The sequence below is a fragment of the Miscanthus floridulus genome, chromosome 18 (genome assembly GCF_019320115.1).
Source record: "Miscanthus floridulus cultivar M001 chromosome 18, ASM1932011v1, whole genome shotgun sequence".
Lineage (NCBI taxonomy): Eukaryota > Viridiplantae > Streptophyta > Magnoliopsida > Poales > Poaceae > Miscanthus > Miscanthus floridulus.
This window is the reverse complement of record NC_089597.1, coordinates 106009289-106037010: the sequence shown is the minus strand read 5'-3', so window position 1 is coordinate 106037010 and position 27722 is coordinate 106009289. Positions and strand designations below refer to the sequence as shown.

The following is a 27722-nucleotide window of genomic DNA, read 5'->3' as shown; positions in this document are numbered from 1 at the left end:
GAATTAGAGCTGAAGGGACCGTGATGCTTAAGAGGAGGGTGAATTAGGCAACTTAAAAAATTAATCCTTAAACTATGACCTCTTTTTCTATCTCTAGCAAAACCTATGCAAAAGATAAACTATCTAGATATGCAACTACGGTTTTGCTAGTGTGTTGCTATCTCTACCGCAAAGATAATAATATGATCAATGTAAATGCGGAAGCTTTAAAGAGCAAGGTAGAGATATACAAACTCCCGTCGACGACTCCGGTATTTTTACCGAGGTATCGAGAAGCGCGCAAGCTTTCCCCTAGTCTTCGTTGGAGCCCCTCACAAAGAATCCCTCGCAAGGGCCAAGCTCCCGGTCGGGTAACTCCGTGGATAGCCTCGGGCCTTCCCCGCGCGCAAGTGGGTCTCCGATGTGCCTTCCGGCAAGCCTCTCCCAGATGCTCCCCGCCGTCTTCACTATCAAGCTTTCGGTCGAAACGCCGCGGGCCTTGTTCCCTTCGGTACACGGTGGCGGCCGCACCACAAACGCGGTTGGTGCGATCTCGCAAGACTTCAAGCCCCTCCGATGTACAACACTTGTGCTCGCAAGCACGGGGTGGCAAGAGGTATGCTAACCTCACTAAACACTAGGCAAACACCTAAAGCAAGTGCATAAGCGGTGGTCTAATCAACCTCAGCACTTCGCAAAGCACCTATGCTAATCATCTGATGAATCACTAAGCACTATGCAAGTGGAGATCACTAAAATGGTGTATCAACACCCTTGGTATGTTTCCTTAGCTCCACACACTCAAATGGCCGGTTGGGGTTGTATTTATAAGCCCCACTGAGAAAGTAGCCGTTGGGGACTAAAACCCGCGAAACTGCTACTGACCGGACGCGTCCGGTCGATCCGACCGTTGAGCCGGCAATATACTGATCGGACGCTGGCAGCGTCCAGTCGCCTGCCACCGGACGCGTCCGATCGCAGATTTGCCGCTCTGGAACCTTACTGTACTCGATCGGACGCTGCGTCTCTGCGTCCGGTCGATTGCCGCCAGCGTCCGGTCCTCGCGTCCGGTCACCAGTCTATCGAGTCACCACCCAGCGTCCGGTCGCAACGTCCAGTTGCTTGTTCAGCGTCCGGTCCAGCGTCCGGTCACCTCTGTGACTTCGTTTCTTCACGATCTTGCGCACAGCTTGGTTCCAATCTTCATGCTTGGACTTTGCTTGATATCTTGAGTCTTCTCTTGTGCTTCTAAGGTCTTACTTGAGGTGTTGATCATCGAATCATCACGTCGCATTTGTCCAAGTCACGTCTTGCACCCTATTGAACTACAAAACAAACACTTACAAATTCATTAGTCCAATTTGGTTGTGTTGGTCATCTAACACCAAAATCCAAAGTAAATAGACCAAAGGTCCATTTTCCTTACAATCTCCCCCTTTTTGGTGATTGATGCCAACACAACCAAAGTAAGCAAATAATAAGAATTTGAAAATTAAAAACTACCTACTTACTAGGATGCAATGCAAAGGGCAAGTTTATATGGTACCAATTGAAATCATATATGATATTAAAGGATACTAATTGAAATCAATTGAGAGACTAAAAGATACCAATTAAAACTACATGAAAGCTTATCTTGCCCTTGCAAATGTCCCCGTGTGGCATTATGGATTTCTACAAATTTTACCATTACTTAGACTACTCCATAATCCACTTTCCTCCCTTTCTCGGACCATTACCACTTGTAGACAACAACTTCATGCTTGCCTTTGGTCCTTCAAATTCTCTCCTTTGGCATCAAACACTAAAAAAGAAGACATTAGTAGCACAAGGGAGGATCAAACTTTATGATTCTTTGTGTGTAGAATGAAATAGATCACAAAATTTGACTCTCACATTATATAGACTAAACTCCCCCTAAATTAGCAATTTATTGCATAAAAGAGGTTAATCTATATAATGCATGGAGAAAGCATATAAATATAAAATGAAATCAACATGATGAAACTAATTGAAATATGATGCTTAACTTCCGGGACTCTATTTTCCTTACAATGAGACTATTACACATAGGCTTTAAAAAGTGATACATCATAAATATGTGCACACAAGTGTGGAATACTTGTAGAATTTGTGCATATTGATTTTAGAATCAAAATACCACTTGAAGATGATATTTGGGAGAAATTGTCTACAATTTGGACTTTGGCACATATTAGATAAATAATTGTAAGACAAGCTATGTGCCATGCTTCTAAACAAGTTTAAACCATGTAGGTTTGCTCCAAGGGTTAAGAATGAAACCGAGCAATCCTACCATAAAATATACCTATTGTATGCATGACAAAGGATTTTAAGAATGCAAATGCAAACATAGGCATAAGGAGTAACTAGATGCTTAAAAAGATACCAATTGAAAAATACTATCAATTGAAAGCAATGCTATTTGAAGAAACTACTAATTGAAAGCAATAACATCTAGTTACCTAACATGGGAAGGGGAATTTGAGTCCATAGTTTTCACTAATCCACTTGGCAATAACTTTGTACATCATGATGCACCCCATGATATGCACCCACACTTTGCCAAGTCTCCAAATTCCCCGAGGTCCATCGAACTACTCACTTCTCTTTCGGGATCCAAACCTTCTTGGTGTTCTTCATGTTGGAGATGATTTTTTTTGGCACCCAAAAGCGTTTGACCCCATTGTTGGCTTGCTTGTTCACCTTGATGGCCACTACCTTGTCATTTTTCTTCTTCTTCAAGAGATAAGGTGTGGAGACCTTCTTGTCCACCTTGTTGATGTAGGTGTTGAAAAACTTGCTTGTTTGCTTTTGCTCCTTCTTTGTTCCTCCCCCATTCTTCACCTTGCACTCATAGGACTTGTGGCCTTCCTTGTGGCACACGTAACAAACCACGGTTTATCCTTCATCAAGCTTCTTCACTCCCTTGACGGTGTTATCTTGATGAAGTTGGGTTTGCTTTGCCTTTCACTTGAGTTAAGTCCTTAGTGAGACGAGCTACTTCTTGCTTGAGTTGCTCATTTTCCTTTATAACTTCTTATGTGCATGTATCTACAATAACATTCTCAACACAAGCTTGGTTGCACAGAGGTGAGTCTAAACATAAATCATTGCAAGAAGTAGAGACATCCTTTTTAATGATAGAACTTTTCTTTTTAGAAGCCTTGGAGGGGGTGTTTTTAACGGCTTCAAGATTAGCAACTTTATTAGTTAGCTCATCACAATATTTGCACATGATTTCCATTTTAGCAAGCAAACTTTGATAATCATTTTGTGAGCTAGCTAACTTTTCTTTTAATTTTTTATTTTTCTTTTCAAGTTGCTTATCATTAATTGTGCATTCATTTGTTGTTGCACTAGCATCAAGTTGCTCGATTTTAGTAGATAGTTCAACATTAAGATTGGCAAAATTTTCATATTGTTCAAGCAATGTTTTGTATGCTTCTTGTGAACTATCTAGCTTTCCTTTTAGTTTTTCGAGCCTTTTTTGTTGAGTAGTGCAAGCTTTAGCATAGTTAAGATTTTCTTGCACAATTTCATGATAAGAAGGCAAATCATCATCACTATCACTCTCACTAGATGAAGAGCTTTCGTTACCTCGTGCCATAAGGCACTTACAAGAGGAGCTTGATGATGAGTGCTTGCGCCCTCGCCTCTTGTGATGGTCTTCTTCAAGAATCAACCCATGATCTCATTGATGTGAGGACTTTGTTCTTGCACGCCTTCTTCTTTGTCTTGGGTGTGGGCTTGTTTGGACAAACTTCCACAAAGTGCCCCACCTCCCGCATCCATAGCATCCTCTCTTTCTTGGCTCGTTTCTTTGACTAGTGAAAATGAGGTCTTAAATTTAGATGGGCACACCCTTGACATTGAGCTTTTGGATCATCCTTTCCACCTTGTTGATAAGTTTGATTGATTCTTCATCAAGGTCGGAGGTGGAGGAGGAAGATTGATCATCATCGCTTGATTCTTCTTCTTCTTCATCATCCTCTTCTTCATCTTCACTTGAGGAGCTTGAGCTTAAACTTGTTTCAACTTTCTTGCCCTTCATCTTCTTCTCGCTACAAGCGAGGGCTTTGCCTTTGCTAGATGAAGAGGCTTCTTTTTGACCTATCTTGTGTGACATTTCAAATGCCACTAATTTTCCAATTACTATCCCCGGGGTCATGGTGCTCAAGTTCTCCATGTTGTGAAGGATGGTGATGATGCTTGCATATTTCTTTTGCGGTAGCACGGAGATGATCTTCCTCACGATGTCTGCATCATCTAGCTTTAATAATCCTATTGAATGGAGCTCATTGATAATTAGATTCAAACGAGAATACATATCACGAACAAGCTCATCATCATTCATTACAAAGGAATCATAATTTTGTTTTGCTAGACAATGTTTTTGCTCACGGACATTACTTGTGCCGTCATGGAGCTCTTAGAGTTTTAACCAAATTTCATGTGCCGTATTTAAAGTAAATACTTAGTTAAAAACATCCATGCTAAAAGATTCAAACAAATAATTCTTAGCTCTAGCATTAAAATGCAATTCCTTTTCATCACTCTTCATGAGTTTTTCGGGATTCTTAATGGATTTCATCCCGTCACGAGTGACTCTCCATACACCTAAATCAACCGCCTCAAGATGGCAAGCCATTCTAGCCTTATAATAGAGGAAGTTAGTGCCATCAAATTGTGGAGACCTAGCGGTATCCATCACAACCATTCTAAGTAGCGTCGGCTCAACGACGGTTAAGCCAAAGGTCCAAATATGAGCCAAACGGCTCTGATACCAATTGAAGGGACCGTGACGCCTAAAAAGGGGATGAATTAGGCAACTTAAAAAACTAATCCTTAAACTATGGCCTCTTTTTCTATCTCTAGCCAAACCTATGCAAAAGATAAACTATCTAGATATGCAACTACGGTTTTGCTAGTGTGTTGCTATCTCTACCGCAAAGATAATAATATGATCAATGTAAATGCGGAAGCTTTAAAGAGCAAAGTAGAGATATACAAACTCTCGTCGACGACTCCGGTATTTTTACCGAGGTATCGAGAAGCGCGCAAGCTTCCCCCTAGTCCTCGTTGGAGCCCCTCACAAGGAATCCCTCGCAAGGGCCAAGCTCCCGGTCGGGTAACTCCGTGGATAGCCTCGGGCCTTCCCCACGCGCAAGTGGGTCTCCGATGTGCCTTCCGGCAAGCCTCTCCCGGATGCTCCCCGCCGTCTTCACTATCAAGCTTTCGGCCGAAACGTCGCGGGCCTTGTTCCCTTCGGTACACGGTGACGGCCGCACCACAAACACGGTTGGTACGATCTCGCAAGACTTCAAGCCCCTCCAATGTACAACACTTGTGCTCGCAAGCACGGGGTGACAAGAGGTATGCTAACCTCACTAAACACTAGGCAAACACCTAGAGCAAGTGCATAAGCGGTGGTCTAATCAACCTAAGCACTTCGCAAAGCACCTATGCTAATCACCTGATGAATCACTAAGCACTATGCAAGTGGAGATCATAAAATGGTGTATCAACACCCTTGGTATGTTTTCTTAGCTCCACACACTCAAATGGCCGGTTGGAGTTGTATTTATAAGCCCCACTGAGAAAGTAGCCGTTGGGGACTGAAACCCTCGAAACTGCTACTGACCGGACACTGAATCGTCCTGACCGGACGCATCCGATCGATCCGACCGTTGAGCCGGCAATATACTGATCGAACGCTGGCAGCGTCCGGTCGCCTGCCACCGGACGCATCCGGTCGCAGATTTGCCGCTCTGGAACCTTACTGTACTCGATCGGACGCTGCGTCTCTACGTCCGGTCGATTGCCGCCAGCGTCCGGTCCTCACGTCCGGTAGCCAGTCTGCCGAGTCACCACCCAGCGTCCGGTCGCAGCGTCCGGTCCAGCGTCCGGTCACCTCTGTGACTTCGTTTCTTCGCAATCTTGCACACGGCTTGGTTTCAATCTTCATGCTTGGACTTTGCTTGATATCTTGGGTCTTCTCTTGTGCTTTTAAGGTCTTACTTGAGGTGTTGATCATCGGATCATCACGTCGCCTTTGTCCAAGTCACGTCTTGCACCCTATTGAACTACAAAACAAACACTTGCAAATTCATTAGTCCAATTTGGTTGTGTTGGTCATCTAACACCAAAATCCAAAATAAATGGGCCAAAGGTCCATTTTCCTTACAAGAGCTCCAAAAATCATGTCCTCAAGTATCAGACTAGCAGCACAATTAGCATCACTCTATGATATGCATCTCCACACCGTCCAAGTCAAGAATTGATTGAGTACTGAAGCCTGTAGAATATCTTCTCCATGACTAGTTTCATCTTGTTTGAATTTGTACTGTTCGCACAAATTTTAGCACTTAAATGCATATTTTAGCACTGTGCACCAACTGATAAGATATGGAGCCAGGGAAAGCCTTATTTCTTTCAGGGCAATGGTTCTTTCATTTCCATCTGCAGAGAGATGATGCTGAATTTGCAGTCCAAGAGCTTTCTCCAATGAGCTGACAGCAGCAATGTGATGCTCATCTGATTCCACATCAGCTATGCATTTATAATACCAGGCACAAAATTCAGTTGTATCCCTTGAGCTATGAGAAGAAATTCCCAGAGTAACCGTAATCATGAATTCACTAGCATCCCTCCTGGATGAGCCAACAATCAGCACTAATTTTGTGGAATTGAGAATAGGACCACGGATACCTGGATCCCATTGTCTCTCCACCATCTTGTATTGCTCAAGTTGCAGCTCACTTTCTCTTGGACTAAAACCGCCTCTATTCCATGAAAGTATTTTGTTGAAAATTGAACAAGTAGCTTTTGTATCAGAATTTCATGGGCTGAGAGCATTTCGCCTCCATAGTGCTACACCAAAGGCCACATAATGAGCACCACCGCATATTTCTTGCTTTCCATCAAAGATAACCAAGTCTTTGCAGTCACTTTCCATCTCCTGGCCAGCCCATGCTCCATAACAAGCAAGGCATAAATGGCTCAGGCACTGGTGGTTAAGACATTGTGGAGAAAAATGATCTGTCACACACCCTGCAGATGGCGGCATCATTCTCAAACATGCAACATATACTTCTTCTAGCTGCAAGTTTTCATTGCACTCGTAGAGCGTTTCACAGGATACTTGGTCATCAAGCTCAAGCGTTTCTTCCAGCCCATGGTCTACAGAACTCATACCAATCTCTAGATATTGTAACGAACTGCTCTCATGAGTGAGTATCTCAGCAAATAATTTACCTGCTTCATCAGCATTTGAGGTCTCACAAATTTCCAGAAAATGTGACAAGACACCGATATGAGTAAGTGCCATATCAGTGTCAACCTCGATTACCCATTTTTCCTTCTCGCTAACTATGCTCGCTCTAGTACCTGGAGCTGCTGCAGTAAGTCATGGCAAAAACCAAGGTCTTGCAACGGCTCGTCATCCCACACAACATCCCCACAAGGCATTTTGTTGAATGCCTCATCCATGCTATACTCCAAGAGAAGGGGATCACTATTGACAAGAGTGGGAATGCTATTGCCATGGAGGAACAGCTGAGCAGTTGGCTTTGTCTCCTCGGCACCTATGAACTCTCCACCTTGAGCTAGTTCCTGCAACAAACCATGGTGCAAGTCGAGGCTGTCCAAAAATTCATCATCTTCACAGGGTATTTCATCAAACATCACCTCCACAGAATTCATGCCAAGATCTAAGAGAAGTTTATCATCACTGACTTGCCTTAACTTGTCACTGATGTCCAGCTTCACACTTGTCGTCCTCTCATCATCAACCAAAGATTCACCAGACCCTGCTACTTGTTGCAATAGACCGTCCTGCGAGTCAACATCATGCAATAAATCATCGTCCCAGACCACATCCATCTGAGGCATTACCTCGAACACTTGGTGAGCGCCGCCTTGCTGTGGCGTTCCGCCCAGTATCCTGGGAGATGAACGCTTGGCAGGTTCCATCACGAGCTCCTCGCGACAACGACTCATGCCCTCAGACCAACCTATGGTGGGTGGGTGTTCTGCAGGATGGAGCAACCACTTTGCCAACCGCAACGCCATCACGCTCAGTACCTCCACGACGAGTAGCACAGGCACACCGAGGTCCGAGAATAAGCCACCACGCTTCTGCTACGCCACCACGTCGGATTCCCCGAGGAGTGGTCTACCGCCGCCACACGCCACCAGAGTATGCACCGCCGCCAAAAGGAGTAGCTGCCGCGGAACAAAACGGAGTCTGAGTCCGAGTCGAGTGCCGCTGCAGCGCCGCCCGGAGCTGAAGGTGGGTTGCGCCGAATCGATGAAGTCGCCACGCCGGACCAATGGATCCGCCGCCGACGCGCCAACAGTCGTCGTCGCGACCCGATAACTAGCGCGGAGAGGAGCTGAGGTCGCCCGCCGCCCACGCCGAGGATACACCGTCTCTGATACCACTTGTCACACCCCGTGGACACCGGTGGTGAGGACCGGGACGTGAGGAAGACGAGGATGCTCTCACCGGTAGGTTCCCGTGGCCACCGACGAAGATCACCGGGACGTGAGAAGATTTGCCGTCGTGGAAGACGAGCAGGGCAACACCCGATTCAATTTTCTGATCCCCTCTACTCTGGCCCTTCTCAGGCTTATATGCCTTCCTTCACATAATCTTACATGTGGGGCCCCTTTGTGTATAGACCAAATCTATGGGTGTTACAATGTATAGACCATGTCTATGGGTGTTACACATTGCCAGACCGATCGACACAGAGCATTTGTCCTGGGGATGCTCCGTTGCTTGTTCTGGGTCGCCATCATCCTGGGGACCATGCATTTGTGGCAATCGACGATGATATTTGTTGTTGGAACCTGCAACTGCAGAATTTACCTCAAACGGGAGGTTTTCCAGAGTCATTTGAGGTTAATGATAATAAGGCGGAATAGCATGCATTGCTCACTTCTCTCCTTCCTGCTGGAAGGAAAAGATGATTTTTGTAGAGTTACTGCTGTTTCTGGTCTGGACTGTACATGATTTTCCACATCTCTAAATCCTTGCCCCTCTCATATTCTTTGATGTACTGAGGAATCTCTGCAGGGTCTATCTGCTTTCCAACAAAACCTGGTCCATATCCATCGATCGGATCACCATGCCCTGCGGATAATAATTGGGATGAAAGGAAACGATTTAGATCACTTGACAACACTCGTTTTGTTAACGAAGCAGAGAGACCTTTGCAAACAATTTACCATCTTGAGCTGTGAAGAAACTTCAGAAGTGCGCGTAACCATTGGCCACGACGTCTAGTTCATCTAGACTGAAGTTGTATCTCTTCTCCAGGGCCAAGTATAGCACCTACAAAATGCAAACAAGAATCTTGATTCTTGATCCTTCGCTTTGGGAAGGCGCCTTAGCTCAAGACTTTGGAGCTGAATAATGAATAGTAAATGATGAGTTCAATGGTACCTTCTTGGCACCACATGACATCAATTTCTTCACCGTGCCGAAGAACAAATCTGTGAGATCATCACTGTAAATAACATCTGCAGCAAACAGGACTGTTGCTTTCTCAGCCTCCTCAACTTCACTTGCAGACCATATATACCGACTGCACCAGAGAACATGGAATTAGCCTGTGCCAAAGAAACACTTGAATAAAGCAAAGGCTATTGTATAGAGGAGTTAGAGAACTCCATTAATGTCTCTGTTAGGATACTGTAAATTGGGTACTATCCGGTGAACAACCTACGACCTCCCCATTACCCACCCCATGCAAAAGAGTGCGAAAAGTTCAAAAGAATTGCATCAGTTCTCCTTTTGTAGCCAACAAAGGTGCTTATACACCTGAGGCTATGACCAGCTACCATCTTTCTGGAGGATGATTCTGCCCTTGTTTTAATCTGTACACTGGGGCTCACTCCAGCCACTAATATAGGCAAGATAACATATGTAGCAACTCAAGTGCAGGAAGGGCTCCTCTTCCATAGACCATGGCGTAGAAGCCCCACTGATTAAGTGGTGTGCAGGTCAGAAGTAAGGTGCCTTCATTTACACCAGAACTCGCATAAATCCCCCATATCAACTGCGATCAATTTTACATCCTGTAGCTTACACAGTTAAATTCATGTCTTGGATTCTACTCCCTCCAATTCCAAATTATAAGACGTTTTGGCTTTTCTACATACAATTGCTTTTATTATGCATCTAGACATAGTGTATAGCTAAGTACATAGCAAAAGCTACGAATCTAAAAAAGGCAAAACAGTCTTAAAATTTGAAATGGAGGGAGTAGCATACAACAAATGCAATGCAAAGCCACGCTGGAATATTTTGTTTATAAACAGGAAGTTGTAAAGCAAATTATGATCTCATATTCAGTCTCCACTTAAAATATAGTTCTTATGGATCACTATTTTGTGATGCATGATGATCAATGATGAAAGTGAGATCAATTGGTGTAGAGAAAACCTTGGATTAGAAGGAACATGTGTACCCACAGGTGGAGGCCATGACGTTTTCCAGTCCAGTTCCCGTACACAGACTTTAGCTTCATCAAACTTTAGCATACCAGAGTTGATATGGACATTAGCCACACAATTATCTAGGATATCAGTGCCTCTATCTGTTCATCCCCATTGGCAAACAAATTCTGTAAGGATTGAAGGTAGCAAAGTAGCTAAACATGAAAAGAAGATGTGAATATATACTGTTCTTCAGGGTGTATGTGTCCCGGCAGGGGGAGGGGGGGGGGGGCAAATTGTCAAGGGCGTCAATCCCTAAGGTAGCACGACCCCGACTACGTAGTTCGTAGCCGCGATCCGTCTTCTCCGGCGAGGTTTACCCCTCCGCCGCAGGCTTGGTTGAAGAGAGAGATAGGTTTAGATGATAATAATCTTCCCCCCACATTGTTCACGGAATTACAGACTTAATAGCCAACCGGCCATCACGCTAGGCAACAACCTTTTCTAAAATTAAGGAAACAGCACCTCCTATTCTTAAGGAAATAAAGCAGGGAAACTAATCTAATTTCCTTCCTAGCCACACATGGTGGCTTCCTCCTGCGCCGATGCCGCTCTGGCCGCGCGTTCAGCTGCGCGCCTGATGTCCCGGGCTCGCCGGCGCCTGGTGTACGTCATGCCCCACATGACATCTCTCCCCCCCTCGAGGTTCAGCTCGTCCTCGAGCTGAAATGCCGGGAACCGAACGAGGAATGGCTCGACGTCTTCCCATGTGGCCGACGCTGCGGACTGGCCCTTCCACTGCACCAGGACCTAACGAACGCCTCGAGCAAGGCGGTACCGAACAGCACGCTCGGGTTCTGGAGCGACGGCGCCGTAGTGGATTGGTGGCAGCACAGGTGGAGTCGGCGGCGGTGGTCCGTTGAACTTCTTGAGGACGCCAACGTGAAAGACATCATGGAGACGGGCGTGGGGTGGTAGCTGAAGCCGCACCGCGACGTCGTTGATGATTTCCGTGACGCGGTAGGGGCCGTAGAACTTGGGCTTCAGCTTGCCCGTGACCGGCTGCTGCAGGGACGCTGGAGCTCGGTGTCGAAGTCGGAGGAGCGCCCAATCTCCCACATTGTAGGACACTTCTCGGTGGTGCTTGTCGTAGTGCCGCTTGTGAAGCGCCTGGGCCTGCTCAAGGCGATAGCGCACGTCATCAAGGAACGCAGCTCGTTCCTCCATGCTCTTGGCGACGGCCGCCACACGAGTGTCGCCCGGCTCATAGGACCGGATGGAGGGAGGGTCACGACCGTAGACGACCCGGAACGGAGTGTCCTGGAGAGAGCTCTGGTAGGCGGTGTTGAAGACGAACTCCGCCCAAGGAAGCCAGCGGAGCCACTGTCGCGGCCGATCTCCTGTGAGGCACCTGAGGTACATGATGATGACCCTGTTCGCCGCCTCGGACTGCCCATCCGACTGAGGGTGGAAGGCAGTGGACATGTGCAGCTTCGTGCCCACCAATCGCATCAGCTCGCGCCAGAACGTGGACGTGAAGACCGGATCGCGGTCGGACACCATCGACTGCGGAACACCGTGCAGGCGGACGATGTCTGAGAAGAATGCCTGGGCGACGGACTCCGCCGAGTAGGGGTGCGCCAACGGTATGAAGTGGCAGTACTTGCTGAACCTGTCCACCACGGTGAGGATGACCGACTTGCCCTTGACGCGCGGTAGAGCTTCGACGAAGTCGAGGGCGATGTCCGTCCACACCCCTTGCGGCACCGGCAGGGGTAGCAGTAGCCCAGCGGGATGCAAGTGCTCCGACTTGTACCTCTGGCAAGTGGCGCAAGCTCTCACAAAATCCTGCACAACCTGCTTCATGTTAGGGAAGTGGAAGTCGCGACGCAGCCGGTGGAGAGTGCGGTGAACGCCCTCGTGGCCCTCCTCGTGCACCGCGGCCACGATCTCCTGAACCAGGGGGGACGCCGGAGGTATGTAGAGGCGGCCGCCGAACTGAACCATGGCATCGACCACAGTCCATGGGTCCCGGCGTGTTCCAGCTTGCACATCGGCCTGAAGCGTGACGAGGGCCGGGTCGGTAAGCTGGGCTTGACGGAGACGCGTGATGAAGTCGAAGCGGGGACCCGAGAGCGCCAATATGGTCCCGGGCTCCTCCGTGTCGCGGCGTGACAGGGCGTCGGCCACCGCGTTGGCAGCTCCCGGCTTATATTCCACCGAGAAATCGATCCCCAAGAGCTTGCCCACCCAATGGTGTTGAGGGATCGTTGCCAGCCTCTGATCAAGCAGGTACTTGAGGCTGTAGTGGTCCGTCTTGACGACGAAGCGGCGGCCCCACAAGTATGGCCTCCAATGGCGGACAGCGTGGACGAGGCCGATGAGCTCACGCTCGTAGGCCGCGAGAGCGCGGTGGCGGGGCGCGACCGGCCTGCTGAAGAATGCGATCGGGTGCCCCTCCTGGATCAAGACCGCACCGAAACCGTACGTGGAGGCGTCGCACTCGACGATGAACGGCTTGGTGAAGTCGGGCATGGCGAGGATCGGCGCCGAAGTGACCGCGGACTTGAGGGCGTCGAAAGCCGCGGCCGCCTCCGGAGACCAGAAGAATCCGTCCTTCTTGAGTAGGGCCGTCAGGGGGGCGGCGACCGTGCCGTAGTTGTGGACGAATTTGCGGTAGTAGCCCGCCAAGCCGAGGAAGCCCCGCACCGCTCGAGCAGACCGAGGCGTCGGCCAGTCATGGATGGCCTGCACCTTGGCCGGGTCCATGGCGACGCCTGCCTCCGAAATGATGTGGCCGAGGTAGGAGACGGAGGCGGCGCCGAATGCGCACTTAGCGCGCTTGACGAAGAGTTGGTGCCGTCGTAGCTCGGAGAGGACGACGCGGGTGTGGCGCAGGTGATCCGCCCACGTCGAGCTGTAGATTAGGATGTCATCAAAGAAGACAAGAACGAACCGGCGAAGGAACGGTCGCAGCACGTCGTTCATCAGAGCCTGGAAGGTGGCCGGGGCGTTGCATAAGCCGAACGGCATCACCAGGAACTCGTAGAGGCCATCATGGGTGCGGAAGGCGGTCTTGTGGATGTCTGCCCGACGCATCCGCACCTGGTGGTACCCGGAGCGCAGGTCCAGCTTGGTGAAGTAGCGCGCCCCGTGAAGCTCGTCCAGGAGCTCGTCGACGACTGGGATGGGGAAGGCGACCTTGACGGTGAGAGCGTTGAGTGCTCTGTAGTCGACGCAGAACCGCCAGGAGCCGTCCGCCTTCTTGACGAGGAGAACCGGCGACGAAAATGCCGAGTCGCTGCGCCGGACGATGCCCTGCGCAATCATGGCGGCGCACTGCCTCTCCAATTCGTCCTTGTGGGCTGCGGGGTACCGGTAGGGGCGCACGGCGACCGGGGCGGCGTCTGGCTTGAGGACGATGGCGTGGTCGCGGGCGCGCTGTGGTGGGAGCCCGGCCGGCTCGGCAAAGACGTCGTCGAACGTGGAGAGCAAGTCGTCGAGGAGGGAGCCCGTCGTGGCGACAGAATGGGCGCGCGCACCGAACGGGGACTCCACCCCATGCCAGCAGACGTCCCGCCCGTGGAGCGTGAAGGACATGGTCCGTGCGGGGACATCCCAAGTGATGCGCTCCAGTGGCGCCATCCATTGCGTACCGAGGACCATGTCGTACCCGGCGAGCGGCATGACGTAGAGGTCGACGCTGAAGTCCAAGCCGTCGATGGAGATGGCCGTGCGCCGGAGGACACCCGGGCAGGCGACTTTCTCGCCGTTGGCCACCGTGGCGGTCAGTCGCGGTCGTGGCTGGATGTGGAGCCCTGTGCGGAGAGCAGCTTCCTCCCCGATGAAGTTGTGCGACGACCCCGTGTCGACCAGAGCCACGAGGGAGGCGGCGCCCACCACCACGCGCAACAGGAGCGCGGCGTTGGTCGGAACACCAGCGACGGCGTGGAGGGAGAACGTGGGCGCCTCCACGTCCTGCGGCGCCTCGCTGTGCTCGCCCTCATCGTCCTCCTCGACGCTGTCCACAAAGAACAAGCGCTTGCATACCTTGTTGTGCCCGCGACTGTATTTCTCATCACAATTAAAACACAGTCCGAGGCGGCGGCGTTCCTCTTGCTCGGTCTGGTTGAGGCGGCGGACGGGACGGCCTTCGACGGACGCCGTGGGCACCGGTGCTCTGGCCGGCTGGGGCGGGATTGGAGGCGCTCCCGGCGTGGGTAGGACGCCTCGAGGTGGGCCCTTGGACGGTGCTGGGCCGGCAGTGTACTGCCCCATAAGCTCGAATTGCCGAGCGAGGCTCATGGCAGCCACAAGGGTCTGCGGGTTCTGCATCTGGACTTGAAGGCTGAGCGGAGGCAGGAGTCCTCCCGTGAAGAGTTGCACCCGCTGGACTTCCTCGACGCGGCCGGCGCGGGGCAGCAACGCCTGGAACCGATCTTGGTAGTCCTCCACCGTCCCCGTGCGACGGCAGGCCGCCAGCTCGAAGAAGGGTGCCGCGCGGAGAGGGGGCCGTAGCGCAGATTGAGAAGTTCCTTGAAACGCGGCCAGGTCGGTGTGCCTTCGTCCTCTTGGACCTGCATGTACCAGAGCTGCGCCCCCTCTTGAAGATTGTACGACGCCATCCACACGCGCTCCTCCGCCATGATGCGCTGCTGCAAGAAGAAGGATTCGCATTTGTTGATGAAGATGAGTGGATCAGTCTTGCCGTCGTAGCGTGGGAACTCGGGACGCCAGTGTTTAGGCGGCCGGTCTTGATGGTGCTCGCCGGCGCCTGGTCGCCCTCCCGAGGCCGAGGAACCGGTGGTGGTGAGATCGTGAATCGCCTTGGCGTTGGCAGCGATGGACTGCTGCATGTTCTCCGTGGACTTCTGCATCATCTCCATGTTCTTGGTGAGCGCCTCGATGGACGCCTTCAGATCGTCCCCCATGACGCCGGTGGAACAGGAGGCGACGGACGACGGGGAAGATAACGCGCTGGCGGTGGTTGGATGTGGTGAGGTGGTGGCAGCTGGTGGTGGTTCGGCAGCGGATGAAGAAGAGGATCGGTGTGACCGTGATACCAGGTTGTCAAGGGCGTCAATCCCTAAGGTAGCACGACCCCGACTACGTAGTTCGTAGCCGCGATCCGTCTTCTCCGGCGAGGTTTACCCCTCCGCCGCAGGCTTGGTTGAAGAGAGAGATAGGTTTAGATGATAATAATCTTCCCCCCACATTGTTCACGGAATTACAGACTTAATAGCCAACCGGCCATCACGCTAGGCAACAACCTTTTCTAAAATTAAGGAAACAGCACCTCCTATTCTTAAGGAAATAAAGCAGGGAAACTAATCTAATTTCCTTCCTAGCCACACATGGTGGCTTCCTCCTGCGCCGATGCCGCTCTGGCCGCGCGTTCAGCTGCGCGCCTGATGTCCCGGGCTCGCCGGCGCCTGGTGTACGTCATGCCCCACATGACACAAATTGTATCACAGAATGCACAAGATATAAATTTGAATTATTTTCCATTATATTATAAAACAAGATATGTGAATTCATGAATTCATCCAGTCGTGCCATATGAACCCACTAACAGGGGATTGACATTTCAACAATACAAATGACCTAAATATTCTTTTTCTAAAAAATAAATCATATTAAAATTGAGACAATCAGGCAGCTAGACAGTATATATGCAGATGTGCCTCTGAATTTCGTGAAAGCAATCAAGTAATAAGGATCATAACTGGAATCACACTTCCACAAGGTACTGAATTTGTGATTCCAGCCAAGTTTTCTTATTTCTAGCAGGGACATCTCAAACAAATCTATTTGTCGAACAGAAGCAAAAGGATCAAACTACTTTACATGTAAGGGCGCCTAGCTCGAACGGTTAGGTGACCCAGCGGCACTCCTCAGGTCCTGGGTTCGACTCCCCGTGGGAGCGAATCTCAGGCTGAGGTTAAAAAAAATCCCCTCGTCCGTCCCCATAACCAAAGCACTGGGGGGGCACCGGCCCAATTCTCACTTGGACGACGGAAAGCCACCGTGTAAGGGTGGGGGCGGGGTTCGGGAGTTTTTTCGGCCGGGTGAGAAGGTCCTTCTTCTTATTTGTAATGCTGCGGGGGCAGTCTTAACCACCCCCCCCCCCCCCCCCCCCCCCCCCCCCGATCGAGTTTTTTTTTTAGGTTGACATGGACCATGGAATTTAATCAATTACTACAATGTGAGGCAAACAAGTTTACCAAATTAAACTCTAAAGGAGAGAAAAGTACCTGTAACAAAAATCCTTCTAGCAACTCGAGCTAGTGCTAAACCTACTAAACCTGACAAACATTGCTAAGTTAGGAAAAGATAACGTAGTGGACTTGTACAGAGAGCTTTAGTAAATATCAAACAAAGCAAGGAACTATCATTCTAGAAACCCATATCCACTAATTTCATGTCAAACCGTCAATTATCACCTGTTCCAGCACCTATCTCAATGGCAGCAACACCATCAAAGTTGGACGATGAAAAGCTTTTGTGCAAAACAAAGTCACCTAATAGCAAGGCCGCTTTCCAAACCTGCACACGAGTAACAACAATGAATCACACAAGTATATAACAGAAAAGCACCATCCATCTTTTTCCAACCTGAAGCCCAACGCTCTTAAGCGAGCTGGTAACACCATGCTGAATAGTGAGCAGATGGCAGTCACTTCTAACTGCAAGCCAAGAAAGCTTTAATGAGAAACACGCTAATCATAACAACACGACACGTAGCAACGAACAAATGGTGTACCATATTTGTTTCTTCTCCTCCTCCGGTCCAGAACGAGATCCCCATCCTCATCCACGGCGACTGCGTCAGGCGAATCACCTCCTCAACAGAGTAAAACATGTTACCCCAACGAACACATACCCACCAAACTAACCTCTACGACAACACGAACTAACGTAAAGACACATCCACTGATCCACAGTCCCATTCACTTACAAGAACCGCTCGTTGCTGCGGCTAACTCGCTCCCGCCGCCACCAACACCATCGTTGTCCCCAGATGGCCCTGAAAACACCGAATCAAAGTTCAGGAGAGTACAAATCATGCCATGTCCCGACAATCTCTCCTCCGTTAGCACTAAGAGGCAGTGCAGGGAAGGTGTATGACGAAAAGCGCGCAAAGGAGCGCGTGGCGTGAGGTGCTGGTACCTAGGGGCTGTGAGGAGAAGCTGAAGTGGGAGATATGGAGGCCGGAGAAGTGAGGCGGGCAGCCCAGGTGCACCTCGCTCATCACCTGCTCCTCCTCGGCTCCACCGCCGCCGGCTTCCATCGTGGTCGGCGGTCGGCCCTCGGACGTTTGTCTACGTCGTCTTCCTCCGTTAGAGAGAAGCCGAGAAGTGATGCAGACAGCCTGAAAGGTTGGGCCATAAAAATATGGGTTTTTTTTCATTCAGGCCATTACAATTATGTAAGGTTTAAGAAACGCCATTAAAATTCGTCGCCATTATAATTTCATGTCTCCTCCATTCATGTCATTTTCTACACCTTTTACGTATATGGACCCACTAGCAGACGCGTATGCATACAGGAGCGTCTACTCGCGTTAAGTCTCTGCCTCCTCCGTTACACTGAGGCCACGTCGCCGTTGCTATCTGTTTCTCCCGTCCCCGTTCCCCTTCTTCCCTCTGCGACGATTGAATGCGGCGGCACCTCGGCCTTGGGCCGGATCCAGGACACCAACGAGCAAACGCAGGACAGCGCGGCAGGCCACCTCTGGCAACGCGGTCAGTAGCGTGGCCGGCGGTGCTCGCGAACTGCGGCAATGGCGAGCACGTGGTGCACTGTGGCAATAGCGAGAGCACGACGGGCTGCGGGTCGACGAGCACAGCCTGCGCAGCCAGCAGCACGACTGCCGACACGACGCGGGAGTCCGCATGCGAGACGGACGTAGGTGGGAGGCCGGAGGCCGCGTGCAAGATGGACGGACATGGCCGCCGGACTCGCTGACGGACGCCAGGTGCGTCCTCCATTTGCCCCTGGCGCGCGCGGCCCAGGATACGGCCCCACTTATTGGTCATGTGGCGCTCCCCGTGGTGGTCGTCGTGGCAGAGCTCGCGCATGGAGTGGCAGACGGTGGCCATGCTCCGTAGCTCAGCCGGCGGGGGAGCGAGCTGCCGCTGCCGTAGCTCGCGAGCGTCACCGGCCACGCTGCTCGCCGCGTCCCTGCAGGAGCTGCCTGCCGGAGGTGCTCGCCCCATAGCCTACGCGCTCGCCCCTGCCTCGCCACATCCGCCGGCACAAACTCACCGCCGCCATTGAGCCACCGGACGAAACTCGCGTACGAGCCACCGCTCGGGATGGAACTCGAGGTCACGCTCCGCCGGGTCGCATGTGACGTGTACGCGAAGGAGGGCGCGGCGGAGGGCGTCTTCTTCGCCTGGCCATGGTGAGAAGGCCGACGGCAAGGCATAGGGCCCACACGCCCATCTCCATCGCCCACATCACCGTCTCCATCTCAACCTGTTGCATACATCCACGCTGCTCTACGAGTCCGTCGCGCGGCGCCTCTTCCCCAACGGCTCCGCGCCCGAGCTCGCTGCGGGCCTCGAGGTCTTCATCTCGGCTCCCCTTGCCGATGGTGGCGTTCGAGTGGATGTCCGACGGCGAAGACGTGGGACTGGAGCGCCAGCGCGCAGCGGCTTTGCGCTCAGAGCACGTGCATGATGCGGTGCACCTGCACGGCGACCCAGGCGAGCACGCGGGGTATGGTGACGAGCGCATGGGGCCGACGAGCGCGAGGGCCAGCGGCAATAGCTGCGACCGCATCGGCATCACCACATCTGCATGGAGGCCAGCAGCACTCGTGGTTGCTGGCGCGGATGGCGGTGGCTACAGCCTACGAAGCCAGTGCTTGCGTTCCATTCGCGCGCGCAGGCCGCCGAGGGCGAGCGCCGCTGCTCTGGCTCGTGCGCTGGCCGCGCGGGCAAGCGCTCCTCCACCGTAGGCGAGCTTATTCTAACGGAGCAGCCGGATCCTTAACGCCTATACGCGTCCGTGTATGCATATACGTCTGACAGTGGGCCTATATACGTGGCTGGTGTAGAAAATTGTCATGAATGAAGGAGAGATGAAATTATAATGGCAAATCTTCGAATAGGCGAATTGTAATGGCGTTTCTCGAAACTTCCAGAATTGTAATGGCCTGAATAAAAAAAACCTAAAAATATGGGCCATGTTTCTTCATGGGGCCAGCTGTGGGCTTTCCCTCTCTGTGTTAGACAGTCTTTACCCCTCCTCCGAGTCTCCAACTTTCTCCTTCCACCAACCCAACGACAATCCCCTCCATGTCCCCCGCACCCTCCCGCTCACAAGGCCATCGCCACCCGTCCAGCGCCGAGCCATCGCCACCCGTCCACCGCCCCGTTCCCTGATTCCCCATGGGGAATTAACCCATTAGGGATGGGGATGGTATAAATTTTCTCCCCATGGGGAATTAAATGGGGGGAAAAACATCCCCGTCGGGTATGACGGGGTATGCATGCCCCCGTCCCCGTTCACCGTGGGGACCCGATGCCTCCCTCTCCCTCATGCCCCTCACGCCCCTGATAGCGGGCAGCGGCGCCCCCCGACGCCTCTCCCTCTTCCTCCCTCCACTCTCTCTGTCTCCCTCAGGCCTTGGCGGTGCTCCCCTCCCCCAGCCCGACACCCCTCCCCTCCCCACCCCTCCCCATCTGGCGGCAGCCCCTCCCCTCTCCAACCTGGTGGCTGGCGGCGCACCCTCCCCTCCCCTCCGGCGAGGGCTCATGGCGGCGAGGCCTCCCGGATCAGGAGGATGGCGTCGCGCGCGGATCTCCTCTCCATCCCAGCAGCGCCCCCTCCTCTCCCCATCCCGGCGGCTGGATCCGGAGCACGGCACGGAGCAGCGCGCGACCCGCCTCGTAAACCCTAGCTCTCCCGCTCTCTCCCTCTCCCATGCACCCCAAACCCTAGCTTGTCGCCTGCTCATCGACGACGACGTAGGGAGGCTCTCCCTCCCTCCGAATCCGGTGGGTGGTGTCCTCCTCCTCCCTCCTGAGGCCACCCCTCTCCTTCCTGCGGTGCGGCTCCCTCCGGATCCCATCGATGGCGTGGCCTCGCCGCCCCTCGATCTCCCTCCTGCGGCACAGCTCCCTCCCGAGCCCGTCGATGGCGCGGTAGAGGTCCCTGGAGGCAGAGGCCCTGGCACGGAGGGCGCACCGGCAATGGAGGCGGTGGATCTGCGGCAAGGAGGCAAATCCAGCGCGAGGAGCGGATCCAGCAGTAGGGGCCACACGCGCCCGATACAGCAAGCGGCGGCGGCGTTGCTCGACCTCCACCGCCTCCACCAAATCCGGCTGCATGGGCTCCACCGATGGTGCCTCCAGATACGGATTCATCGGTGGCGGCGCGTCCAGGTGTGGAAATCCATGATGGCAGCAGCGTGGGTGTGTAGTTGATGCGGGGATGGGGATCCCCACGGGGATTAAATCCCCGAGCGGGGACGGGGATGGGGAAGAAGTGCTTCCCATGATACTTCACGGGGACGGGGACGGGGAAAATGTGCCCCCATGGGGACGGGGATGGGGCAGTAACCCCCGACGGGGAATTCCCTGTTGACATCGCGACCTAAGAGGCGCTTAGACCCTAGTAGGAAATTAGAGTTTGAAAACTCTTTGGTCATCGGCGCCAAGAGCAGCCAACCTGCGGTGGCCGCTGTCGACTGGGGTCGATGGGCGGGGCTTGGACGTCGGAGACCGGAGTGGCCACCGTTGTTGCTGATCTAGTTCGCCGGAGTAGCATCCTAGATCTGGAGTGGGAGAAAGAGCATCTCAAGATTGGTTTGAGAAAGTTTGCAAGAGGCAAGCATCTCCAAAGTGAGCTACTCATGAACACCATCATGAAGATGGATAGGAGTGGAATTGGATATGTGGCACATGTAGAGAAGAAGAAGGCTCAAGTTCAACAACAACAATCAAAGCCTAAGCCAAAGCCAAAGAGATGCTTTGAGTGTGGACAAGAAGGCCACTTTACTCATGAGTGCCAAACTCCACCACCACAACCCTTGCCCAAGCATGCTAGACCCTTTGCTTTCAATGCTCACTACATGCTTAGAAAGGATTCAAATGGAAAGATGAAAGTCATGTTCTTAGGACCACCTAACAAGAATAGACCTAAGGAGATTTGGGTTGCTAAGTCACTTGTTGAGAAGGTGAAGGGCCCTCAATAGGTTTGGATTCCTAAAGCTTGAATCTATTGTGTGTAGGTGAACTACAAGACCGGTGGAAGTCATTGGGTTATTGATAGTGGTTGCACTCAACATATGACCGGTGATCCTCGTATGTTCACCTCACTAGATGATGAAGTAGATGGACAAGAGAAAATAACATTTGGAGATAACTCAAAGGGCAAGGTTAAAGGATTGGGCAAAGTGGCAATATCAAATGATCATTCCATCTCCAATGTACTATATGTTGCTTCATTGAGCTTCAACTTGCTATCCGTTGGACAATTGTGTGATCTTGGCTTCCAATGCTTGTTCACCGAGAAGGAGGTTGTTGTATCCAAGGTGGATGATAATCAAGTGATATTCAATGGATTTAGATACAACAACTTATATCTAGTTGACTTCACCTCCAAAGATACAAACTTGAAGACATGCTTATTCACCAAAACAACACTTGGGTGGCTATGGAATAGAAGACTTGCTTATGTTGGGATGAGCTCACTCAAGAAGCTTATGAAGAATGATTTGGTGAGAGGGCTAAAAGATGTGAAGTTTGAGAAGGATAAGCTTTGTAGTGCATGTCAAGCCGGCAAGCAAGTTGCAAATACCCATCCAACAAAATCTTTCATGTCAACCACAAGAGTGCTAGAACTCCTACACATGGATTTATTTGGACCAACCACATACAAGAGTTTGGGAGGAAATCTCTATTGTCTTGTGATTGTTGATGACTACTCAAGGTATACCTGGGTGTTCTTTCTTCATGACAAATCTAAAGTTGCATCTTGCTTCAAGAAGTTTGCCAAGAGAGCACAAAATGAATTTGAAGTGAAGCTCAAGAAGATTAGAAGTGACAATGGTAAAGAGTTTGACAACACAAACATTGAAGCTTATTGTGATGAAGTTGGAATCAAACATGAAGTCTCCGCAACCTACATGTCGATACGGGACCCATGGGGTTTCCCACGGAGAAGAGAGAAGAAGACCTAGTCCAACTAGGATTCCCTACATGTAATCCTACTAGAACTAGTTACACATAATCCTACTAGGATCTCTACTTTGTAACCGACTAGGACTCCCGCCTCTCCTAGACTATATAAAGGAGGGCAGGGGTCCCTAGATCGGCAGCGACAGACATAACCGACAGAACTCACAACCACAACAAATAGCGCAGGGCGCAATATACTATCCACCCCACACTGGACGTAGGGCGCCGTGATTTTCTGGTGTACCGAACCAGTATAAATCGTTGTCTCCCTACGTTTACTACCGAGTTCCTGCAAACGCCGATACCCCTCCGAACAAATCACCGTCCCGGGTACCCCATGACGGGTTGCCGGTGGTAAAACATCGACAGCTGGCGCGCCAGGTAGGGGTTCTCGGCGCTTTGCGTTCGAGAGCTCGGTGGACCTTAAGATCAAGACATGCCGTGACTTTCATCGGCTCCCGTCGACAACTCGCCGTAGCTCTAGTCGATCTTGTCAACAACTCGCCGTGTTCACACTCATCATCACCATCGTTCGAAGAAGAAAGTCGACCGGTCCTACTCCGATCAACACCAGATGCAGGGTTCTTGGCCTCAACGACCACAGATAGATGTGGCACCCGCACGGGAACCTGTCAAGGAACGCAAGCACTGTAAGGCTACGAACAGCAAGCTTGCAACACGCAGAAACAAGGATTTCCTGCAAAAGTCAACCAAGTCACCGTACAAACCAAAAGGGATTAGCAAGCGTCAATTATGGAAATAGTTTTTGAGCCGCACTCGGATACGACCACCAAGAGTCCAAGACCGTATACAACTGTGTATACGTATACGTTTCAAATTGCTTTGAAGCCACAAGCAAGAGAAGGAAGGAAGCATGCAAGCAAGAAAGCACCACACGGCAAGCAAGTATTCTACCAAAGGAATTACATCACACATCACCATCCATACGACATGCACATATACAGCTCATCTTCACGCGGATTCAAGTCCAACCCAGAAACAAGTCCTACTCCTACTCGAACAAGCAACAGAAGTTCGTACAAGTCCAGAGCCAATTCTATCCAAGACAAGTACCGAATCAGTGCAGAACAGAGGAATATCAGGTTACGACGTCGTACCAAAAGAACTCGACTACATCAAGCGCGGAAGTAGTCCAAGCCTGAAGCGAGCGATCCGTCCGATGACTCTGATCCAGAAACAAATTGTACTGCTACAACTTCATATATGAATACATCACGGACATGCAAGAAGCTAACAAAGGAAGCAAGCAAGCAAAGCCAAAGGTGTTTGTGCATTGATTTATACATACGACATGCTCATACGAGAGAAGGTCAAGAAATACAAGCTACATGGTCAATAAAGAGAAGACCACCTACAGCAAGCCGACAAGTCACGAGCAAGCAACCAAATTCTGGGAACCCGGCAACACGTTCCGAGTTGTTTCGAGTACTCGACATGACAGTCACTCGTCTGGTTAAACTCATCAGCAAACAACTCGGATGAGCTGTCCGACGACTTCATCATGCTGTTCGACTACATCAAGCAAGTTGTCGACCCATGAGGGTAGCTAAAAGCTAACACACGAAACAAAAAGCAAAATGGCTGAAAACATGCCTGAGCATCCCGACCGAGAGCAAAATAGCTGAAAAGACGCTTGAGCCCGCCGATGAGGGTAGCTAAAAGCTAACACCCGAAACAAAAAGCAAAATGGCTAAAAACATGCCTGAGCATCCCGGCCGAGAGCAAAATAGCTGAAAAGACGCTTGAGCCCGCTGATGAGGGTAGCTAAAAGCTAACACCCAAAACAAAAAGCAAAATGGCTGAAAACATGCCTGAGCATCCCGGCCGAGAGCAAAATAGCTGAAAAGACGCTTGAGCCCCCGATGAGGGTAGCTAAAAGCTAACACCCGAAACAAAAAGCAAAATGGCTGAAAACATGCCTGAGCATCCCGGTCAAGAGCAAAATAGCTGAAAAGACGCTTGAGCCCGCCGATGAGGGTAGCTAAAAGCTAACACCCGAAACAAAAAGCAAAATGGCTGAAAACATGCCTGAGCATCCCGGCCGAGAGCAAAATAGTTGAAAAGACGCTTGAGCCAGCCGATGAGGGTAGCTAAAAGCTAACACCCGAAACAAAAAGCAAAATGGCTGAAAACATGCCTGAGCATCCCGGCCGAGAGCAAAATAGCTGAAAAGACGCCTGAGCCCGCCGATGAGGGTAGCTAAAAGCTAACACCCGAAACAAAAAGCAAAATGGCTGAAAACATGTCTGAGCATCCCGGCTGAGAGCAAAATAGCTGAAAAGACGCTTAAGCCCGCCGATGAGGGTAGCTAAAAGCTAACACCTAAAACTAGTCGACCAAAATTAAGCTTAAAAAGACCCTCCAGCTCTTCGTTCCGAAAAGCAACAGGCTCGGGGGCTACATCCAGATAGGAATACTTTTTCCTCAGAAAAGCACAAGCGCCACTCAAGAAAGCACTCGGATGCCGAAGTTTGTCAAGGCAACATTCTATGCCGAGTCATTTTACATAGCGCAGGCGAAAGGTTATCAACACAAAGATCTACATCTAACAAGTCATAGCGCGGACAAAGCACTCGACGGATCACAAAAGAGGAAGAAAAGAAAAGTACTCGACAAATCGAGGGATTTCGTCAGGATAACGCACAGAGTTGTTTACAGGGTAGAGTACAACCACGACATGCACATATGACGTCCGGGAAGCAATAGCGAGCAAAAGATTAAGATATATGCATATATACACTGAATACACATGCACATACGGATCTGCATGCATGCAAATGAGGAAGCCATCAATTTACTGGACACATAAATCATGATGGGACACGAACGATCCAACAAGGTGCAAGCACACGTCAAGTCATATACAGGCTATCATCACATCTACAACTCTGAAATATCAAAGCCAAATTAGAACCAAGCCACAAGCAGCAAGCCGTCCGAGACCAAAGATAGCAACCTGTCCGTTCGAATGTCCGACTACTTCGAACACACGAGATGTCCAACCGTGCATCAAGACAGATAACAAGCAAGCCAAGACTGACTACTCGGCCGAGGAGTCCGAGTACTCGGATACGATTTAAGCAAGAAGAACACGCGATCTACATAACAACTCGGATACGGAAGCCAAGCCAAAAAGAGGAAGGCACACAAGAAAACCCAAAGCTGCAGGCTAGACAAAAGTACACCGAGTCTGCACGAACGCAAAAAGTTAAGATGAACTCGGATACGAAGACCTCAGCATGAACGGTACAAAATCAAGATCAACTCGGATATGGAGGACTGACCATGAAGCAAGACGAACGACCAAAGAAGCAGGCAAGGCCAAGGCGTTTGTGCACTATTTATGTATGTGCACGCACGTACATATCAAGGCTCGTACATGATACGTACATTCCTGTTGACAAGCTGTTCTAGCTGGCCAACAAGCAAGCCATCCGACTGGAAGCAAGCAGGCCACTACGACAACCCGGTAATAGCGCAACACTCTCCGAGTACTCCACGACGACGACGGATTCCGGCTACCACTACAACAACCCGCTGACTCCGCCGTGATGCTCAATGACTACCTCGACTACTACTCAGAACCAACAAACTAGTCGGTGACGAATTCCGGATGCTCGACGTGTCTACAACCAACTGCTCGGACGTGGTATCCAACTACTCGTCCGAAATACCCAGCAACTTGACTGCGGCGATCAACAACGCGGCCACGAACCAAGGGAGCTACATCTATACCATGAGATCGGGAAAAACATGCTCTTGAGAGCTATTTTACTCAGACAAGTCCAGAAACAACCTGGTTTGATCAAAAAAGAACGTCGATGAGGTACGGCAAGAACCAAGACAAGCTCAGAAAGAACCCGGATTGATCAAAAAAGAACCCTGACAAGGTACGGCAAGTACCAAGACAAATCCAGAAAGAACCCAGATCGATCATAAAACAACCCCGAAGAGGTGCTGCAAGTACCAAGACAAATTCAGGAAGAACCCGGATTGATCAGAAAACAACCCGGATAAGGTACATACAAGTTCAGAAAGAACCTGGACGAAGTGCAAACAACCTGGAAGAGGTACATCAAGAACCAGAGAAGTCTAGAAAATGACCTGGATGAATAAAAACAACTCGGAAGAGCATCACGACTTAGTCAAATCAGAAAACAACCCGGATAAGGTACATACAAGTTCAGAAAGAACCTGGACGAAGTGCAAACAACCTGGAAGAGGTACATCAAGAACCAGAGAAGTCTAGAAATGACCTGGATGAATAAAAACAACTCGGAAGAGCATCACGGCTTAGTCAAACATTAAGCTTGGGGGCTCGGCATTCGCTTCAACTACGCTCGGGGGCTCGAATTCAAGGATGAAAGACCAAGAATACAAGTACTCAAGACTACAACAAAGACAACACATCAAGACCCTTCATCCAATTTCTATTCTAAAGAAAAGTACTCGGAGAAGGCTCGGGGGCTGCGGGATACATAACCCCAAAAAAATTTTGAAGACAAGAATCTAGACCCTCCAACTTTTGCAAGCAAAAGCAAGAGGCTCGGGGGCTACACTCAGCGAGTGCAATTTTTATGAAAAATTGCACCCACCGAAAAAGAACTCGGAGCAACCAAGAAGACTAAAGGGACCCTCTGGCTTCTTGTCCCAACAAGCAAGAGGCTCGGGGGCTACACTCACTGAGTGCACTTTTATCCAAAAGTGCATATCAGCCGAAGAAAAGACAAAGAAGACCATCTCAAGGTTTCACTTCAAGAAGAACCTCGAACGGGATACATAACCCCAAAATTTTTTTGAAGACAAGAATCTGGACCCTCCAACTTTTGCAAGCAAAAGCAAGAGGCTCGGGGGCTACACTCAGCGAGTGCAATTTTTACGAAAAATTGCACCCACCGAAAAAGAACTCGGAGTAACCAAGAAGACTAAAGGGACCCTCTGGCTTCTTGTCCCAACAAGCAAGAGGCTCGGGGGCTACACTCACTGAGTGCACTTTTATCCAAAAGTGCATATCAGCCGAAGAAAAGACAAAGAAGACCATCTCAAGGTTTCACTTCAAGAAGA

General features: G+C 50.6%; 1 pseudogene; it reads right to left on the bottom strand.

The window, feature by feature from the left end:
- Positions 1-542: 542 nt before the first annotated feature.
- On the bottom strand, positions 543-17786 carry LOC136520483 (uncharacterized; annotated as a pseudogene).
- Positions 17787-27722: the final 9936 nt, after the last annotated feature.